Source organism: Ambystoma mexicanum, chromosome 4q (genome assembly GCF_040938575.1).
Source record: "Ambystoma mexicanum isolate Mex_15411 chromosome 4q, UKY_AmexF1_1, whole genome shotgun sequence".
In the NCBI taxonomy this organism is placed as follows: Eukaryota; Metazoa; Chordata; class Amphibia; order Caudata; family Ambystomatidae; genus Ambystoma; species Ambystoma mexicanum.
In genome coordinates this window covers 234,106,013-234,121,977 of record NC_090928.1, presented here as the reverse complement: position 1 = coordinate 234,121,977, position 15,965 = coordinate 234,106,013, and the positions used below count along the sequence as shown (strand labels likewise).

Below are 15,965 nucleotides of genomic sequence, written 5' to 3'. Positions count from 1 at the left end.
AGGCCATTACCACCCACCAATGCACCAGCCCATGGGCGGAGTACCTGAGTGGCTATAAGGACATTCAAGTGAGGGTGAGTTAATTTTATTACAAAGGGGACAAAAGGTTGAATCCCAAATCTATTCATGATGTACAAAATGGCAACCGTCTTTCCACCAGAGCCAACACAACACTATTTTGATGAGTAAAGGGCCACCGTAGTGGTCTTACCCAGCCGGTAACAGCCTGCTAGCTTGATCAGACTGGCGTGGTTGTCGTTTACGTCATTAGAATCGGGGCATCATGTCCAGGATACTAATGATGAAAGTCATTTCTGTGCAGAAAAGGCTCTGCACAAGCAGCACAAACTGATTCTTTAATAAAATAGAAAACCTGCAATCAAGATGGGCACCGAGCCACATTGGAAAGGGAATTCAAGGATTAGTCACATTTCAGTGGGCCTGGCGGCCTGCGGGTGAGTGCGGTGGTGCGGTGAAAAAGAGCAGGTGCCTGGTGCGTGATTTATTTTTTTTTACTCTTAGAAAATTTGAGGGGGCACAGGGAGCAAAAGAAAATTTTAGGGGACACTGGGAGTGGGGTGCCTAGGAGAAGAGCGAGTATAAGAAAGGAGCGGCAGAGGGTGAAGCAGCCACCACCGTGCTCAGAATGCGGGCTCTTATCACTGGTTTTGGCTGGCAATTCCCCAGTGAGTTGATTGACTGCACCCTACAATCCCATGTGCCCATAAAAGCGCATCCCTTTCAGAGAGATCATTCAGGGCCATAATCTTGGCTACCTCTTTACCGCCCATATACTGTGTAAGTAGTGTACTGACAATTCCATTTCTAGGGCCCATGCTATATCTATATTTATAAAAGTCAAAATGTGTATGTGGGTTTGTGGCTTGGCGAAACGTTGTTCCTTATACAATTCCACACTGTTTCAGCAATCTGCACCACATTTTGATTAGTTACTTCCGGACATTACTGGCTACATGACATTTGGACACCCCACTTCTTTCCCCGGATTTAAGCACCTTCTCACGTGAGACGGTTGCCTGAAATCGAAGGGCCAGTCTCGATACAAGGAACAAAACTTGTTTCAAGGCCCTAGGATGCACGGTTTCTGAGATATTTGCACCTCAATGCATCGCAACAAATTGCACAGCGCCAGGGTGAGGTGACAGGTGGGTAGAAAGCACATAAGTTCCCAAAATGCAGCAGCACACCAACTCACGCCTTGCCCCAACATCTGCTCCAGGGTATGTCAGCCATCTACACCTGCCCATTCTCAGTGCACTTTACTTCAGAGTGCAAAGCAGTATGATGCGATAAGCGAATTGGAACAGCAACCTACAGGATCACTGATTTTCAACAATTGATGAGAGTTTTATCATGTCTGTCTACAGAACCTGTTCAGAGAATGGGTACTGTTTGCTAGTATTACATAATACTTATTAGAAACACTATGCCCCAGAAACCAGACCCCATTACAAATGATCTAGGAAATATATTTTCCAACAAACTGGTGATGGAAAAGGGCAGAACGTTATAGCGGCAAAGAAAAACTAACTTTGTAGCAACAGTGCGCTTTATTCAAGAGGTCAGTTCACGCCACTACTGCGAGGCCGCCAGTCAGGGTGACATCTCCAGCTGTGCTTTATTAGGTTTACACCACATCGTTAAAGGTGCGGGGAGGGACATCTCCAGGAGAGACCAGAGCCGCTAGCGAATGGTGCACAGGTGCGACGGAAAGTCTGCCATGACACCAAACGTGTGTTAACCCTTATGCAGGGTTCTTTGTGGTCTTCTCTCCTTGTTTGTGGATTCATAAACAATGGGAGGAATGAGTTCTGAGAGCTGACTCAAAGAAACACATGTGCACTCCTGGTGATGAAGCCCAGAGGCCATTTGTGGAATCTTTCTTGACTCTACAAATTTAAATGTGTTTATTTTGCACATAAATGGTGAAATTCAGAAAGCAAAGGTAATTAATGCCAGTTAGCATTTACAAACCAACTTCGGTTTTTCTAAGCTCCAATGTGTGCGATAAGTTTACAATCACATTATCCCCAGCGGATCATTAAATCGTTATATTCAACAGACATTCAAAGGCACATTCGCAAATCATTATAGATTGTGTGGATGTGTGAGCAGTAATTTCACTTTTTTTGATTCTGAAGATGATTATTATTATTAGATTATTTCTTAAGCGCATCCAAAAAGATGGCCCGGAGGCATACTGGCGCAAAGAGTGGAACACACATGCAGACCCAGAAGGGACACCAGTTATTTCAAAAGGTGCGTCTTGAGTTCATTTTTAAACTCTTTAATTGTCCTGCAATTCCTTATCACTGGAGGTAGTAGTGCATTACATTTCATGGGAACACTTGACAAAAAAGCGCCCTTTCTCACAAATTCAAACAAAGTTTTTGGCACCTCTAGGTCCCTGTCGCCATTGGAATGAAGTGAGCGCAGCTTCTGTTTGATTTTTAATATATTAACAATGTATCACCGGAAAGTGCTTTGTATGTCATAGTGAGTAGTCTAAACTCCACCCGTTCTTCAATTGGCAGCGAGTGAAATTTTTTTCGTACCTCAGAAACGGGTGCAAATTTACATAGGCCCATAATAGCTCTTATTGCGCTGTTCTGCACTACTTGCATTTTCTTTTACTTCGGCCTTCTTTATGCCAATGAGGAGGGAGCCGCAATAATCTTTTTATGCGGATATAATGTCCTTGGCAATAGTTTCACAACCGGCCTGAGAAAGGAAAGGTCGTATGTGTGCTAACAGCCTGACATAGTAAGCTGATGATGACACCAGGTTATTCTCATGGGCTGACACGCTCAGAGATTGATCAAACGTAATGGCCAGAATTTGGATTTTTTTCTTTCACCCGAATAACATGTTCTGCAATTCTAAAGGATTGGTATTCTGGTCCAGCTTGGTGAGTCTGGGTTTTGATCAGACCAGCATAAGCTCTGTTTTTCCATGGTTGAGATCCATGCCATTGGCATCCATCCAATCGCGAATAAAATCATAGATTTCTGCCACCAGTAATGCATCCTTCTCATAATTACCTGAAAGAGTGATGAGGCACTGAGACCCATCCGCGTAGTTAGAAAAGCAGATATTCTTTTTTTCCAACTCGTCAAAAAAAGAGACCGTAAATAAGTTATACAAAATTGGTGATAGTGCAGCTCCGTGTGGGATACGATAGGGCATTGCTAATCGGTCTGCCTCCGCTTGTTTACTGCGAACACATATTGTCCTAAAGCCTAAAAAGACTGCATCCAAATTCTTGCCTTAGCACAGAAATTAGCTCGATTCTCCAGTCTCTCCAAAAGGAGCTGGTGGTCGACCAAGTCAAATGCCGCTAAAAGGTCCAAGGACAACAGTAGCATGGTGGATCCTTCATTCGTTTTGCCATCATATTGCATTTGAGCTCTAGTACGGCTGACTCAGTATTATACCCCGGCCGAAAGCCTGATTGCCCATTATTCAGAATAGGATGTTTCTTAATATAGATTGCTAGTTCATATGCTACTCTGTCCATAATTTTCAAAATAAATGGAGAATTTGTAATTGGCCGGTAGTTTTTTGCCTCACCAGGATCTTGGTTGGCTTTTTTTTAAAAGAGGGGTGATCCAAGAGCCCTTCAGCCTATTGGGTACTTTTCCTTCTTTAAACGAGGTATTAACAATCTTAGTTAATGATCCAATAAGCAGTTCCAAACAAGCTTTAATGGATGTGGCTGGGAATTGATCCCCTTTACAGGATGACGATTTCAAATTAGCGAGAATGTCCCTTAATCCATCGTCCAAAATGGTTTTAAGGCTAAATTCCAGTATTGTATGAGATTTGTCATTGATTGGCGTTAAGTCTGGTGGTTTTCCGAAATCTGCTTTCCTATTTATTTCAATGGCGTCTTTTATCTTAGTCGTTTTATCAATCATAGCTTGTTGGATACGAGAACACCATACCTGATTTTTGTCCTGTCCTACTTGGTGAAGGACCTCTGGCTTTTCCAGTATCCTCAAAATCATAAAAATGTCTTTAGTGTCATGTTGTGCTTCATGAATACGTACCTCGTATGATTGCTTTTTTGCGTTAACGACCGCTTTTTTTAAAGGCAGTGGATACGTTATTTTATCATCTTCCTTTTTTGTATTTCTCCATTTATAAAAGGCTTTCCTTTTTAGAATTCTCAGTTGTTTGAGATCCTCCATGAACCAAATTCCTTTTTATACGGTTACTCATCTTACGGTTTTTTAAAGGGGCCAGAGTATCAATAGCATTATCCAATGTGTTCAGAAGGGTATCTCTTAGATCTTGCACATTCAAAGCATGTGTTGTTTCTTCACGTGATAATGGCATTATCCACTCTCTCACAGCGTCATGTGTCACCCTCTTCATATTTCTAGAAGTAGTCCACTTATGTTTAATTACCTCGGTTTTTGATTGTGCTGCAATATCCACCCCAATATCAATAAAAGTGTGGTCCGACCATGGGCATTCTGAGACAATCGGGGTGCTGATTGTCACATTAGATGAGAAAACCCAATCTAATATGTGACCCATAACGTTTGTGGTAGCATGAATATGTTGTGTAAAGCCAAATGACTTCGTAAATCTATCGAGTTCCCTAGCCATCATATCTTTTGGGTCATCTTTCCGGAGATCGAGGTCTCCCATTATAATCCATTTACTCCTTGCCCTTACTTGCGCAAGAATTAAGCTATTGAGTTGTACTAAGAAGTCAGGCATATTGTCTGTTGGACAATATAACAGTAGGACATTAGGAGTGGTGTTAGGGTATATATATAACACACAATGTTTCACAACCCTCTATATCCTGGATATCACATTTCCAGATTTCTAGGGATTTTGTATAAATGATGGCCACCCCTCCTCCATTTCTGTGAGTCCTATTGGTACATACTACAGTGTATCCTTCAAGTGTATCAAGTGCTACCGATGGACCTGATGCCTCATGTAACCAGGTTTCAGTTAAGGCACAGAGATCCAGGTCCTGTTCCAAAATATAATACGCTATTTCCACTGAATGTTTCACCATGGATCTAGTATTTAATAATAATACACGCATACACGAAGATGTCTGCTAAATGGAATATTCTGCTGACACACTCCCCGTTTCGGGATTTTGACTTCTCCCTTCATCAGGTGTGGTACATCCTGTCTTCCTAAAAGAATAACATGGTTTCAGGGCTTTGGTTTCTCTCTATTTTTTAATGTACACTCACAAGGATTAACGCATTCAGTCATACTAACCTGTTTTAGAGATAAAACTTGTATACATCCCATTTGGGAATTAAACAGAAGAGTTGCCAGCTAAGTTCAGCCGTTGTGAGTTTTCAACAAACCAGGGACAAAAAGGAAAATATGGATATAAACTATAGTCCCCTTAAGGTAGGATTAGATCAGTGTGCAGTCAGAGCCATCGCCATAATATAACAAGGAGCACTTACTTTATGGTATGAAGTCTTGCTTTATCATCTACGTCATAAACAATGGTGACATGAAGGAGTACATTGTTTAAAATCTGCATGCTTTAGGAACAGGATGATTCAATGGGCCTCATTACGAGTTTGGAGGCAGCCATGCCCTTATTAAGGGCATGGCTGCCTCCAAACTCGCGTCCGGGTCTGTGGTCCCTGAATGGGGAAATACCAGGCCATTCTGACTTTGGAGGGCCCAGTATTTCCCCATTCAGGGAACCCGGACCATCCACATTCCCATTTGAGCTTCCATTAGCATGCTGGTCCCCTCACGGGACCCGTAAACGACGTCTGGTCTGACCAGACGTCCAGAGCGGGTCCCGCGAGGGAACATCTAATAGGGCGGGATGGGTTTAACGGCACCGGAAGCTCTACTGGCGCCGTTAAACCCATTCCTCCAGGGTTGTAATGAGGCCCAATGCGTCTTGGCTTCGGTACCCCATGAGCCCTTTAGCTCCCCCCTCCACCCTCATACATTTGACACCACATTCTACACCACATTCTGGGTAGTAACGATGGTAATAAATAACATTGGTAACCAAGTGCTCTGAAACTGGATTCCTGGTGATAACGAAGCTATGTAAAAAGCTTTTATTGAAAAACTCCATTTCTGTTTCCCACACATGGGACCATTTTTCTGGCATCACCTGCTGCATTCACGGGGATCCCCAGGCGCCATGGCTCTCACAGCTGCTTGTTCTCTGGCCTTTCCCGGATGTGTTGACGTGTTGTTGTGCGTATTGTTTCCACATGACGAGCAGTGATGACGTTTCCATCATTTTCTCCTATCGTGGCATGTTGCTCAGTAGGAAGAGCTTTCGCGCACATTAAAGTCTGGTTTCTCCTCAGTGGTGGGATAGAATTCTGAGGGAAAGTGTTTATACTCGACGCCAGTGTTTCCATTTAGCCACACTGCGGCCTGCATTGTGGGAAAATCCCTCTTCGTTAGCATGGCGGCTTTTAACTTAACTATCCTGCGGTCGCGGTGTGCAATCCTGCGTACGTGGCACTGCCAGCTGACTTCAGTTGAGAAGGATTTTAGTTCTGAGAGTGGCTGTCCCTTGTCCAGCTGTGCACCAGAGTCCTTGGCGTAATAGATTACTAGATGAGGAACATCTGCAAAGCTGCTTGCAAGCACCAAGAGTTTGTGCAAACGATGAGTCAAGACCTAAATGGAATAGGCCCATGTGAAAGTTGTCCCATGTATATCTGATCAGATAAATATAGCAAAAGCAGAAAATATGTGCCACAGCCTTATTCATTTCAATTTGGATCGATGTATGTGTGTGCAACATAATATACAACATTGAAAGACTGCGCAAACCAGAGAGCCACGCGGGAATCAAGGCACTTTATACAAGTCATGGAGAGGATGAATTGCACTGCAAGGTGGGATGAAGGATTGCAAGTGAGAGAAGAGGGATCAAAAAGGGGGTAGGGGAAAAGGGAGTAGGATACGGGCGCAAGGGGATTTGGGAGTAGGTGAACAATATGCATTGGTCAACAGGGCGAAGTAATTGACTTAAAGGTTGGATTGCCGCTGTGTAGAATGTAGGGCTCTAGCTTAGTCTCATTGTGTTTCTGGGCTTTACAGGAACCCACATTAAGCACTTTGAGCAAAGTTGAGCGTGGGAACCGGTCCAAGCAATAGAACATAGACTGTTCCCCCTTAAACCATTACACAATCTCTCTGAGGTATTCCTGCCAAAGGCGCCTGCCGTATGAACTCTGCCGTCAGCTGAGATGGACAGCCTTTCTTGCCATAATTTGATAGCTTAATCTTTACCAAGAAAAAGCACCTCCGGCCTCTCATTGTTTCTTCGTATCATTCGTTAATCTGGTCGATGGACGCAAGTTGTAGGTCCCCTTCTAAGGCCATTTTTGTGCCCTTGTTTTGCAAAAATTGAAACATTTGCTCACAGTTGTAGAAAATCAATTTGAAAAAGGCATGGGGCATTAAGTGTTTTAACCAGATTTCACAAGATTAAAACAAAATGGTTTAACGAAACAACACACCCATCTCATTTCTGGAAAATCATTATTTTTCATAATCATATGTAAAAATATAGAAGTTTGTTTTCACATGGCATGCACCACCAATGTCTCCATGCCCAGTAGCTGGTATTGTCAGTTTCAAAAGCCTGCCACCAGGTATTGCCAGATCCAACATTCTCAGTACAAATGATTGCGAATTTCCGAACGCCCAGTAAAAGGTTTTGACGGTTTCGCGTGCCCAGCAGCAAGCATTGCCAGTTTCAGATGCCCAACAGCAGGCACTGGCAGTTTCACATGACCTTTTCAACAGGTGCTGGCAGCTTCATATAAATATGAGCAACACAAATCAATGCCAGTTTCCACACACCAAGCAGCAGTTATTGAGAAATGACAAATAATAGGAATAACATATTGCCCTGTGCAGAGCAACATGTTTGAACAGTTCCTCAATGGAATGGCTAGTGGCCAATATTCTGAGTTTATGCATGGCCATCATCAGGCATTGCCAAATGCTGCATGCTTTCTAGCACAGCCTGCAAACCTGCTAGTTGATATGGACGTTGTGGGGCAGGGAGTCAAGTGAGGAAACCAGGGTTTCGCTCTGAGGTCTGTGTTGGGAGTAGTGAGCATTCACTCTTGCCACCTGAAGATGTCAATGCCCCTTTTGTCGCTAACCACAGGTAATGGAGTGGGGTGGAGTGCAGGATTCAGGTCCTGCACCATCAGACGTTACTTGCCCCAGACAGCCTGTAGTGGGCAGCTAAGCTATGGTTTCCGGTCCGAAGTGCTTTTGGGTCCTTCGTGCCTTCCTTCTGCCAGAGACTGTGTGTTGCAGGGGCTGGATTAGCAGTGTTGTTCTGACTTCTGCACCCCACAACAACTAAAATTAATTGATAAGTCAGTTTTGTATTTAATGAAGGCAGCTGCCCTGACTGGTGAGATAGTTTACACTCCACTAGTAACTCGGTACAACGTCCTTTCGTCGCGGGATGTTTTTTTCGCTGAGTTTTTTACCGCAAATTTTTTCTTGGGTGTGCATGTGCAGACCTCCAGTGTGGGTTCACTGAGAGCACCTTTTGGAAATAACTGAAAAGAGCTTCGTAAGTAAAGGAGTGTTCGTGTCAGAGCGGTTTCGAACCGAGCACCCTAGTATCCTAGCTATCCATGAAAGTAGCCATTGATCAGCTACGACCATCACATAAAACAAGCAGCTGAGCAGCACAGGTGCAGTAGTGCTGATGCATTGGGAGAGAGGAGGTTTTTGACGGTTCTGGGGTGGAAGAGTGCCCGCCACATACTGCCATTCCCTATACCGTCCACGTAATCCTGCCCTCCTCCAAGATATACTGTATTTTTCTACCGCCGGCAGCACACCCTGGAGTCTGTTTCTTTTGGTGTGGAAGGAGGATGGGTCCCCAGCATCCCTTTTTCACCTGCCCATTCGTCTCTATCCTTACAGCTTCCAACCCCACTTACCTGGTCTCGGCAGCGCATCTCCATCCGCCTCACCGTTGTCTCTTCCGCGCAGTGTCTTTTGATGGTACCTCTTACAGGCGGCGCAATGGCTCGTAATGTTTTTTGACCGGAGCCAGTCACATGGTGAAAGATAGAAATACTGCCTCCCAATTTCAGCAATTGACATTGCGTTGTTGATTAGAAGCTTACACTGGCACTGTTTACTATTAGGGTTGGCAGGTGACTGGCCTTGAATGGAACAGATGAAATTGCACTTCCACGACCAATAAGAGAGCGAATCACAGACATGGATTTAATAGACTTTGAAAATCTGCATTTGCTTTGGCTTCTGGATCCTCCTCATCCCTTCTATATCATCAAAGCGCTATTCAAAACAGCCAACCTACGCCTCACCAACCCAGAGCCCAGCCCTACGCCAGCGCTGTGATCCTTAGGAGGTACAAGGCCTGAGGGTCAGATTTGCATTCCGAGGAGTGATACCAAATCAACACATGGGCAACATCAGTGTGAGGGGCAAAGGCACCCTCCAGGTTACCACACCCAACTTGCACCTCCTGCCTCACACCCTAAACCCTCCAAAGAAAACGTGCCCCTGCCACGGTCTGACTTGGGCATAAAATTGTCTCGGGCATCAATGAAAAAGTGGCCCACAGTTGCAAATGGCAATTCATTGATAAACTGTGATGCCAATTGTGCATTTGAAAGCTATTTATTCAGCAACACTGGTCAAAACGACTAGCCACATAGTGAAGTAACTCATCAAACTGGCCCACATTGGCCCAAAAAGTGGCCCACTTTGACCAAAAAAACGGGCACACACCAGCATTTTGCGGTTGTGGTTCGGGCATTGCCCTATTGTCTATAGGCCAGTCTGAGCCTGCCCCCAGTGGCACGTCCTCAACTTCCAGGCATCACAGCCAATGAAGGCTTTTATCACCCACGTCCATGTGGCCACCCAACAGGCCACTCCCTCCTGCTAGGTCCAAGACCGGGAGACAACACCAGTGGTGGGAAATGAGAAAAGGGCAAAGGGGGGGGGGGGCAAGGAATGCTTTGGAGTTCAGGATTATTTTCTGGAGTCAAAAAGCGCTTCCCACATATTGAAGGACTAGGTTAATGTATGAATCTAACTCCAGTCCTAGAATATTTGGGGAAAGTGGTGGGTGGTGCTCAGCAAGAAATTGGCGATAAATATGATTTCAAAGATGTCATATTTCCAGAAATATTATCGCTGAATTCTGTGGGGGCCTTCCCTGCACACTCTGTGATGGTGCAGGGCGGAAGCAGCGTGCACAAACTGCACTATCGTTCTGCGTATGCTTCTTGTACTGCACACAGTGACCATGGGCGGCCCATGTCACCTTCTGTCCGGCATACTAGCTGCATTTGGGAGTGGAATTCTCCACCATACTACTCCAATGCACTCTATTTCATATTATATTTTACAAAGCAATTCTGCATAGTGGGCCCTCCCAGCCCCCAGAGCACCACTCCAATCCCCTTTAGACCCCTGAAATCCTGTGCAATACTTTTTGCATGATTCAAAGCAAAACAGGTCTGGCTATTTCCTGATGGTCTGTACATTGCACTCTGTAATTACAAAATGTATTTGCTTAAGGACACTACTGCACAGAAACACAGGAATGATGGTCGGGCTGGATTGGCATGGGGCATTCTCAACATGGATACCAACTCAAAGGGGCCTACGTCAGGGCTGCGTGTTGGCCCTGTTCTTGTTTAATGCCTATATCTCAGATCTGAATGACCGGTTGAGTGTGATAGGGGCAAATCCTCCTAAGTTGGTCCCACAACTCTGGGCGTTGGACAAAAAAATGTGCATGTTGAATGGCCACCAACGGGATTCCTGGTGGAAGTGACAACACTCGTTTCCATAGCTTTGAGTCAAAATGTTCCCATTCTACCTCACAATCCTGTGACTCTGCTCTGTATATGATTCTTGGTACAATCTTCTGATTATATAGTTTAATTACTGTGTATAATGAGAAACGGCCGCATGAAGGCCTGCGGCCTTGCCTAGGAGAGGAGGCCAAGGAAATATGTGTGCAGTCTGTTGCCTCCTGTGCATTTGGAAACCCTGCAGTAACAAAGAAGCTGGGGTTACCACTGTTGAATTCGGCAGGGGGTATATAGCTATGTGCATTGGGCAAGAAAGCATCCAGGACCTACTTAGGACCTTTGGGATTGTTGGTAGTGATATGCAAAGTGGCAGTTCAGTGGTGTGTTGAAATGTTCCCATGGCACGGAAGTGCATGACTTCTTGCAGCTTGAGTAACAGCCCTGATGCCTGCAGGCTTTGGCGCGTTACAAATAAATACATACATTAAAATAAGGCGATCCGAGTCAAGTTGGGGATGCTGCCATTTCAGAATCAATGAGGCGAAGGACAAAGGTGGTGGTCTCCCTCTCCAGCCTATATAGTGTATTTGCTCATCTTCATGCAGAGGCGTTGCTAGGGGAGGGCTTAGGGGGCTATAGACCCGGGTCTTTTGGTTGTAGCCCCGGATAGAATCTCAGGGGCTACAACCAAAAGGCTAGCTAGCCCTGAGTCCCGCCTGTCCCGACATTAGTGTAGCCCAGGATCTTTTCCAGACCTAGCAACACCTCCATCAGCACAAGCACCTTGATGTGCCTGTTAAAAACGCTCGCCCTGTACATCTTGCTCCATGGAATAGTTCCCACGGCTCTGCCCCTTAAATGCCCTTTCGGGGGTGATTGCCTGTGCTTTGCACTAGTTTATCGTCACCTGCCAGCCATTGCCTCAAGGCCTAAGTAGAGTCGCTAGCGGCATTCTTTGGCAAACTGTGAATTGCCATTTGCTTTTGGAGGTTTGAAACAACACTTATAAGGACTATCATGGTGCAGAGTTTGTTTGAGATGAGGCCAAGAGATTTTCTTACCTCATCACTGTGTGAATTAAAATTACTCAATTCAACAGCATGCCTTTTTTCGCTAGCTGCAAAGCTGATGTGACTAACATCCTTTATAGATTGTCTACCCTTTTTTTGTTAAAAAAAGAGCTGTCAAGTGACAAAAAATACCTGGCACGTGATTGAAGGTGAAGACAATGTCAAGATTTGGAGTGGGGAGGGATCTGGGGAGAACTGGGTCAGCGTTTTCAAAATAAACTATTACGCGACTACAATCTTTTTAAAAAAAATGTTTTATTTATTTATAATGTGTTTTAGTTTCCAAGACAAACAATGCAACAATCTGAAACTTTTCACACTGTTATACAAAAAGAGTCATAATAAAAACCAGTTCATTCGTACACACAATAAATATCTAAGATCACCATTAACCACAATACGTAAAAAGAATCATTAATACATACAGACAATAAAATCATCAATCTCCAAATTCAGAAGTATTTTTTTAAAAAATTCCCCACTGCTATACGACGTTCATCCATTGGCACAGATAAGAGGGAAAGCCACATCCATTCCCAAGATGGCGTCCCTGTTTCAATCCTAAAACTACCAAACACCAATGCCCGCACAGTGACCAGACCCACACATGCCACATATAGATGATGTAATGTATGCACAGTTTCACCACAAAGTGACATGTTCTTTGAATCAGGAATTTTGCATCTTGCACCCAAAACATCCAACGTTGGTAATGTATTTAGTTTCACCCTCAGTAACAAGTTTCTATATTTCTTAGATGGGTGTCTCTGTAAATATGGTTGTAATGCATTAAATGATTTTATCTGAAATCTAAAATGGTCAAATATCTTAAAACCAGGTAAGATTTGTCTATTGTTTATCCAATCATGTTCAAAGATTTTCCTTTTCACTTTGTGGGGTGAAAACAACAATTTGTCTAGGGAGGAATCCATCAAGCCCAGAAATATAAAACCAGCCCCTCTCCACGATAACAGTGTTTTACATGAGCCATTAGGCCACAATTCATTTAATTTAACAAAAAGAGTACCCTCTGGTGGAACAAGCAAACTTCTCATCAGCTGCATACGCCGCCAATCTGTGCGAGCCTTTACTAATGAGCTTCTCACAGGTGGCGCAAAGCAGTGCATGCCTGAGAAAGGTGGCAAAACTGTCATCCTCTGCTTAATGTTAATGTCAATGCTAATGTTAAAGGATATTTGTACCGTGCACTATCACCACCGGAGTGGTCCCCTGGCGCTCTGGCGGCTCTGAAAGAGGGATGAGGGGGGGTGAGTTAGTGGGAATGAGCTGGAAAAGTGCAAGATTGCAGTGATGTGCTGTTGGCAGTCTCAGCCCGGTGGGTCCGTTGGCTGGGCTTGGGGTGTTATACGGTCGATAGTCGTCGTGTACTGTTGTGCAAGTCTATGTGCCGTTTGTTTTGTTGTTGCAGTGTACTGAAGTTTGTGTGGTTTGCTGCGGTTTAGGCTTGTGGTTGTGTTTGGTTAGAGTTTGAGAGGTGTATGCAGAGGGATGAAATTGTTAGTGGATTGGTTAGTTGGCATTGCTGTCCTTGCAATTATGTCTAGGTGTGATGCCTGCTATCATTCACTATTACATCGGAGTGTGGCGCTAGCTAATTTTCAATATTCTGTCTAGATGTGAGGCAGGCTAGTGAGCACGATTCCATTCTAGTGTTGCACTTGTCATCGTTCAGTTTCATTTTAGTGTTCTAACATTCACAATTTTTGTCTAGATGCGACGCAGGCTGAGGTTATGAATTCCATCTAAGTGTGGCACATGCTAACATTCACATTTCCATTTAGATGTGACGCAGGCTAAGGCTAGGAATTCCATCTAAGTGTGGCATATGCTAACATTTATGTTTCTATCTCGATGAGACGCAAGCTAAGGCTAAGAATTCCATCTAAGTGTGGCACATTCATAATCCTGTCTAGATGTGACGCGCATACATAGTGCACAACATAGTGACACGGTGTGGGAGGTCATGTCGGGTTTGCGGTAACGTATGCCGATTTCCAGAAATATTGCTTGTAATACTATAAAAATTGACCTGAAAATATTTTCATCCATCTCACCCCTCATTTTGAGGAAGGATATGGATTATACAGTAACATATCAAACCACTACTGTGCAATTTCTTAAAATAAAGAAAAGGGTTATTTTTTACCCTTCCTTTTCTTCCCACAAAATGGTGTGAGAAGGTTCTCTCTCTTTGTGGGTATACCCATTAAGAAAGTGTTTTTCCTTCCAAGGGAATTTTTATAATTTTTGCCTATTGGTAAAATTTTTATGAAATACAAGGTATTTTGCATCATAATCAGGTGGTATTTCCTGAATGCGGTATTCCAATAAAATACTGCATGCCACTAATACCACCAAGAGCATAATTTATCAAGTGTCAAAAACTGGCAACATTTGTAAATACCGCCTGATTTGACCATTGTCAGTAAACTATACTGACAGCCTTAGAAAACAGATTACATGATAAGGGATAAAAGCTGCTGCAGCCATAGCCAACAAAATGGCCATCTAGACGGGCGGGTATTGAAGGTGCGACTATTCAAGTACAACTTGCACACTCAGTGGCACCCCCAGACATTTTTCATAGGGGTGGCCAAATGAAGTTACTGGCGTGGCACACCAAAACAAACACATAGAGGCAGGCGGGCCGGTGGGGGGGGGTGGCCAGCGATTTTATAAGGATGGCCGTGGTCCCCCTTGGCCACCCTTTGGTGGCGCCTCTGTGCACACTGAACAGTATGCCAGTTAGCGGCCATACTAAAGACCAGAGAACAAAATAGTATCCAATTATTTCTTCTACTTCCTCACTGCGTGTATGCACACCCTCCTCAAAACACCAGCATTCACAACATTACCCGGGCTATCTAGGAACCCTTAAAGTGGAGGTAATGTTATGGTTGAGGGAACTTGTGTGCAAAAGGGGGAGAGCTGCTTGTGCTGTTAGCAGGTGATATTCCCATTCCCCGTCCTACATTATAAAATATGTAGTCCAAGGGCAGAAACCGAGGCAGCTGTGCAGAAATTTGGCAACACTGCAAGTCACATTTTGCACGGTACTAGCACTAGGGCACACACTGCTGATCTATAATACGTGCAAGCCCCTTTGCATAGTCTAGACGTGGCACTTCTGGGCATAAATACTCTGAAAGAAAGAGGCATCATGTCAGCACCATGGGGTCCTCCACAACCCCAATGCGTTTACAGGGCATATTTGCTCCAAATTATCAGAAAATAAGTGTTGTCTTTAGAATAATGGCTGTGAGTACCTCTAGCCCTAAAAGACTGTATTCTGAAACAAGTGGACATGAAGAAAGGTGCAGATGTTTCAAGAATGCACATGCCTCATTCAGCTTTTTAAGCAGCTCCTTGAAGAAATTGGTAGATTTGTGTATTGTATTTGGGAAATAATTATTTTTTCCCCTTAACGATAAAAGCGTGAAACTGTTCTGATCGTGGTAATACGTGGATTCTGAGGGTTTTTTGGATCAGAAAATGATTCCTGTGCGTGTGAACAGCATTACTATTAGTTGAGACATTTGAATATAAAGAGGACACAGGTAGATTAATCCCATTTGAAGAATGTAGTATCCATGTGTTTGAATCACAGCTGATAGAAAAGATAAGTGGCAATGTCCAGAAATGAAGAGCAGATTATCCAGAGAGGATTCATGGAAGGGACGCCATGCCTTAGCAGATGTTCATTATTAAATTAATCATTCTGCTGGAGAAGCAGTTGTAGACAGCACAGCTTAAGTCGTGTAGGGAGCTAAAACCAGCAACAGTGCAACAATGAACGTATTACAAGCTGCAGCCAAGAGCGCCTCTAGAAGAGGGATAATAGAGGGGCACCATTTTGACCCTGAACACTGACCTCATTGTATGTAGGGTGTGGGGGCCCCAAAATGGCATTTAGCTTGGAGCAGTACAAATTCATCCTGTTATATCTGCAATTACTGTGTTTTCTTGATTGGCCCTTGTTATTTTTCTTGGCGCTCATTTTCATGTTTTCTTTAATGGAATATGGCATAATTCAAATGATAAATTC

General features: G+C 44.0%; 1 protein-coding gene across 7 annotated transcripts in view; it reads left to right on the top strand.

The window, feature by feature from the left end:
* The window catches only part of FYN (FYN proto-oncogene, Src family tyrosine kinase), a 776,649-nt gene that overhangs the window by 273,786 nt on the left and 486,898 nt on the right, over positions 1–15,965 (top strand). The window lies entirely within an intron of this gene.